Below are 6,132 nucleotides of genomic sequence, written 5' to 3'. Positions count from 1 at the left end.
AACTTCAATGACTTGCTGAAAATTAATAACATTTTCTCCTACAAGTAACTTATAAAATATTTTCAAAATTATAAGTGTATTTAGCAACAAACAGAAGTGTTGTAGTAAAGCCATTCCACATGGAAATATTTTAACAATTTGATAAAATGTTACTTCATCAGTTGCTTAAAAGTCTATATTTAATCAAAGAACTGATTTGAAATTTAATCAGGGGGTAAAATTCCAGGGGTATAAAAATCCGCTACCCCTTTTATCTATGGTTATAATTAAATCTAGTAACGTACATATGGTAGAATAGATGCAGTTTGTTATAATTCAATATAAAACCATGTATCTTGGTCCTTGGTAATTGTTATTGGATAGACACATAGACAGACGTCGACGACCTTTTCTAAAATAATAGACTTCTCATCCCATGTAAATTTTGAAGCTAGTTTTTTTTTTCGTTTCTAGTTGATGGCCTGTGTCAACGATCGCTAGTGTTAACGAAATTTTATTGGGATTATTTGAGGGTTAATTTAATGAGTTGGTCATAGTCCAGGACTATGGTCAAGGGAGGGGTTTTCAAACAGCTAACTTTAGGAGGGGGGGGGGGGGGTTGAGGGCCACAGCCCTAACCTTAGAAAAGAAATAATGTAGTTCTTTAGGGTCATTAAAAAAGTAACTATAATGGCCAGCATGAAAAACAAGTGTAAGATGTTATTTAAAAATGTAAATACAGTAGTTGATTTTTTGCTATGTGTAGCTTATATACCCACTAGTAGGCCTAGAGTCGGGACCACGTAAGTTTGCAGTTGGTGGAAGCCAATCACAAGACAAGGCTGGTGCAACTTTGCCACATCGCACTAATAAAATATACTAAGCAATATTGTCAAATCAGCTGGTATTATAAGATTTGGCAACACCGCACGGTTCTCATTGGTTCATTCAAACCCATATGGTAAATAGGCTCCTCCCTCAACTGCAAACTTATGTGGTCCCGACTCTAAACATTTGATTTTTTAAATGATCCTCTTTTGCACAGTTCCACTAGAGAACTCATAATAAGGTAAACATAGCAGTGAGGTCCAGTTTTTTTCAGTACCTATGTTATGTATTGACTATTGAAAAACCTCGTCCGGGCGGCCGCGGTTTCTTAGTGTTTTCTTCAAGTTTCTGTAGTCTAATAAGTCGAAATGCATATATTGTATATTTAATTATTTTTTGACCATTATTTATATGCAGTAAAAGTAGGTTCCCACATTTTTATTTTTGAAACATCACAGTTTATTTGACAAAAATAAAAAATGGAAGCAATGAAATATTGCCAATGGAAGTATTTTGGAAAACGCCTGTGTGGCCTTTAAGAATTAAGAAGGAAGAAAATAGTAATGTTTTAAAGAAGTTATAACCAAATTAGGTACCATTTTAAATCATTGATAATTGGTAAGAATAAAATAATAATGACGTTTAAAAAACCAATTACTTCTTTAATGAGACAGTATTAATAAATCTTGCTTGGTCTTTTCCCAAACTTGTCTAAGAATGGATGCCCGTCTGAAACTGGTGTAGCGTCAGGAACAAAGATAAACTGAAACCATAAAGATTTTATTATTATTTCAGTTTACAAGAAAACATTTCCTGAAAACATTCCATATTTTTTATGTGCTAGTAATTCTTCCCAGCATCTAAATAATCCTAAATTTTGCTTACTTCAGCCCTCATCTGAATTAATTATTAACTAATAGATTTCTTTTGGCATCATAACTTAGTATTTTGTACATTGTGGACAAAATTTAAATTATGTAATGCTGGTCGAAAGATTCCCTTGGCTTGAGGATTTATTAGGATAACTACCTGGCGGTTTATGTGTTTTGTTTCGTTGCTTTCTAGTTTAGTTGACAAACAAATAAAGCGATGTCTGAAAAATATTTTGAGGACATTCTGTGCTGGACAAAGGCCATATCTTGATCAAGTAGTTAGGGTTTGCTGCTACAAGAGCATACTGAAATGGGGAAGCAGTAGCCACGGGAACAGCAGGATGTCATAGGAAGAAATAGGTCAGGTACTGGACTGGAATCATCAGAGGCGATGAAGAAGTGGAATGTAATTAAGGAAATAAAGTAATATAAGAAGAGCTGGAGGGATGTAAAGGTTTAAGGAAGGTTTACTAGCCCTGTTGTCAAGCCCTTATGTGTAGGGATGGGTCAACCTTCGATGGTAATATCGGCATCTACTATTGTATATTGCTGACACTGTCATCAATGTTGTTTGATGGTATTGTTAGACTGGGACGGTGGTATCGTCCTGTAATCCATAACTACTATAGGAGGTCATGAATTGTGGATATTTATAGGTATGGACTGTGGATGTGATACTCTCTGGTGTGGATTAACGTCTGCACTAGTGAGTACTACAACTATCCGCAGTACTATCCTGATAATTAGACCAATTTGTTAATACCAAAGCAAAAATGTGATTTGGATTTCACAATAAAATGTAGGTCCCTTAGTTGCCATTAACTGTATGGGCTATTAATTAATTAACAGCAGTGTCTTAGGAATATGTCGAACTTAGTCACTAACAAGACTACAAGATCGCGCCACTCATCCTACAATCATCCTTCACTCATATTTGGGTTAAAATACACACATAGAGGCGTCCCCATCTTAAAATAATTAATATAATTGATAGATGTGTTTTTACTGGTTTCTGTCATCTTCAGTTAATTAATGGTTGTCCAAAACATTAACAAATAACATTTGTCAAAAACATTAATATAACAAAAGCTTCGACCGCCTACCATCCATTTAAATCATCGAACATCAAACAAAAAAGACCAATGTTTTAAAAACATTGGTTATTGATGCTCATCCGAAGCCCTAAGCTCCAATAGGAATTTAGTATCTAACAGAAGAATCTCTTACATCTCCTCGACTATCTTCTGGTTCTTCTGTAGTCGGAGTCTCCGTTGTTACTTCTCCTCTCCTTCTAGGCGGAGGACGGTTGGTGTAAGTGGTAGGGTGGTTTCGCCATCTGTACTGAACAAGTAAGAGTTTGCTTTGACTTCAAAAAATACCAGAGTGTCAAGGATAAAATAATCATACTATCTTAAGACTAAAAAGACTTTAATACAGATCATGCCCTCATATGTCCTGTTGGTGGCCGAATTATAAAACGGCACAGTGAATAAATTAGAGATGCTTTAGGAAACATTATGGAACAGGTATGGTGGAATTGTATAAAAGAGCCCCTTATAACAGACAGAGAATGAAAATTTAAACGGGCCTGCAATTAAAGCTGACTTGGCATGTAGAGGGGTATGGGTGACACAGAGGGAAGCATTATTTGACATCCGTGTCGTAGACACTGATGCTCCCTCTTATATCTTCAAACCTCATGACAATGTCATAAAAAATGCAGAAGAAGATAAGAAAAGAACGTATATGTTAGCATGTGAGTGCCAGAATGCCTCTTTCACTCCCCTGATAACATCAGTCTGCGGAATCATAAGTAAGTTGCAACTGTGAGAACGAGAATTAATCAAATTACCATGCCTTTTTGATATGTATTGTTATATGAGTAACAAAACAGCACGGAGGCGGCTGGACACTAAATCAGGAAAATAGGGGGCTCGCGATTGCTCAGCCCAGGGGCCCGTGACCGCTCTCGCTGGCCCTGTTTTCAAACACTGATAAGAGCACTGGCTGAGAGGCTGTCAGAAAAATTGGGCAAACCTTACAGTCTGGTTGTTAATTGGATTAGAGTGACATTGACTTGCTCAATTTTAAGGGCAATGAGCATGTGCTTGAGAAGATCTAGAAAAAAATGGAGATCTGCTCAAAAATTTGAAGATGGAACAGGCATTCAACATGTATATTGAGAGAGTCTAAATTTGTAGTAAACATTTTGTAAATTTAGATTAATTGATCTTGTAATTATAAAAAAAATATCATTCCCTAGATTTACATATAACTGGTATAACTTCACAAGACAAATTGACACCCAACATTTTATTACACAAAATTGAGGACGCAAGCTTATATTGAAATTAGAAGAAGTGAGACGAAATTATGTGACTATACTTATTTTAGAAGGCTACTTTCAGTATCCATGATCTATGTGTGGAGTGGTACAAACAGATCTTGAGAATATTTGGATGAACATCATTGGCCAAAGACTGCTCTGTGTAATAATGATTTTCACACTAGCAAAGCTCAATCCCCAGGTACTTTCTAAGGTTATTGCACACAAACTTACCACTCTGTACATAGGGAGCTCATCTTTTTCCGTTGTCAGGTGTGGAAAGAATTTGTCAAAAGGCTGTAACAATGAGTGGAAATTTTGTTGTATACACATCATTATAACATTTGCATTAATTGAATAAAGTGTTTACCTTTGTAATCCATAGATTCACACCTCACCCTTAACAGTAGGTGTACTAGAAAAGGAAATTTCATCCCTGAAATACACTCTAGAATAGTTTATACTAGTAAATTCTATTAACAAGAAATGGGAAAAAGTGTGCACCCTATAGGTTAGTTTTTAATTCAATAAACGATCACACATGAATTCTACCTGGATCATTGTGGAATCAGTTAATTGTGTATGAATCATGAAATAGTTCCTCTGAAATTCTAACAGTTTATGTGACTCCTTTTCGACCAAAATTAACTTTTCATATTATACCTAACATTTGAAATTTTTTAATTGAATTGAATTTTTTGATCTGGGTAGCTTGATAGGTTGTTGTACTCGACTAGTAATAGGAAAGTTGGCAGTCCAATCATTAGAAAATTCAGTTTAATTTTTGTGTGCTGAATTGGACCTGGCTATCCTTGTTTAATCATATTTTAAAAATAGTGCTGGCTTGGAAAATAGCTTGTCTGAAAAGCTGGTTAGAAAAATTAATGGACACGATTGAAAGTCGGTCAATGATATTACAAGTCAAAATACATCAAAACTGACTTTAAATTTTATAACTGGATGAGAAACGATTGTGTAGTATAAAAAATGGCACAATGGTAAAATGGTGGAATTAATAGACTACAAAGTTGAAAGGGTATGTACAAACATAGCCGAAGATAAAAAATTGAATGCCATTCATAGATAAAACATACTCCTTAGTAGATTTCCCATCCTTGTGGAACAGCTGAAGCCAATTATATTGTTAGTTCTGTTCGGTGTACTGTAGATGTTGTGTTTTGCTTACAGTTTGTTTTTATTCTTTTAGTGTTAGTTTCTCATGATTTGTGCCTCACTGTTTTTTGGTTAGGCTGAGCGCACACGGTAGATTTTTTGATCGGCCGATTAAAAAATCAACCAAAAATAAATCGCCCCTGATTTATGTCTAGGCGCACACGTGGCGATTTTTAGTTGAGAAATTTTTTCGAATGCGTTGTTAAGCTATCCTAAATGGACTTTGATGAATTAAACTTGTGTTTGTGCTCTTCTGATTAGATCAAAGAAAAAATAGAAGACATTATAAATATTGGGTTCATTCGATAGGAAGTCAGAGACTTTAAATGGACCGTTTATACCCTTGTTTAAGTGATGACAGTAAAAGTTCTTTAATTACTAAAGAATATCTGATGAAAGTGTTGATAAACTGTTACTATTAGTTGGACAACAGATTGGACTATCTTTTTACCAAAAAAGTACCTGGTAATAAAATGTTAATCCAGCTTTAATTGAATAGGGGTAAACTCGGAAATAAAACTTACAAAAGTTTGAGTAAACATGTTTTAATGGCTGTAAAGATCTTATAGTTTTAAATCCAATGGAATATCGGTTACTGGCCGATTTTTTAGTCGACCGTGTGCGGGGACAGGTAGCAACCTGTACGTTACAGATTCCCGGCCGACAATCGCCTCGCCTACGAATCTGCAGCAAAATGCAGATTTTAAAGTCGGCACAATTTTCGATTGCCTGTGTGCGCGCTTCCATTCTAATACATGATGAACAGATCGGCCGATGAAATAATCGCCTCAAAATAATCGCTCGTGTGCGCCTAATCTTATATAGCTAGTGGACAAGTTATTGTTTATGATTAGATAGTTTCATTTGGTTAAACGAGGTTTTAAATTACTGAAATAGCAAGAAACGAATTGTAAACAAAACACCACTGTACAGTACACCAGACAGAACTAACAG

The 6,132-nt window shown here is 35.3% G+C and overlaps 1 long non-coding RNA gene across 1 annotated transcript; it reads right to left on the bottom strand.

Annotated features, from left to right (window-relative positions):
- Positions 1–1,461: 1,461 nt before the first annotated feature.
- On the bottom strand, positions 1,462–4,304 carry LOC129004988 (uncharacterized). The gene is made up of 3 exons (XR_008491787.1): positions 4,240–4,304; positions 2,907–3,020; positions 1,462–1,570 (listed from the first exon to the last, which is right to left on the bottom strand). It is a non-coding gene; the product is annotated as an uncharacterized LOC129004988 (long non-coding RNA).
- Positions 4,305–6,132: the final 1,828 nt, after the last annotated feature.

This window comes from Macrosteles quadrilineatus, unplaced genomic scaffold (assembly GCF_028750875.1).
Source record: "Macrosteles quadrilineatus isolate MER2022 unplaced genomic scaffold, UCM_ALF_1.0 Scaffold_14__1_contigs__length_3811126, whole genome shotgun sequence".
Lineage (NCBI taxonomy): Eukaryota > Metazoa > Arthropoda > Insecta > Hemiptera > Cicadellidae > Macrosteles > Macrosteles quadrilineatus.
This window is presented reverse-complemented; position numbering and strand designations above follow the sequence as displayed.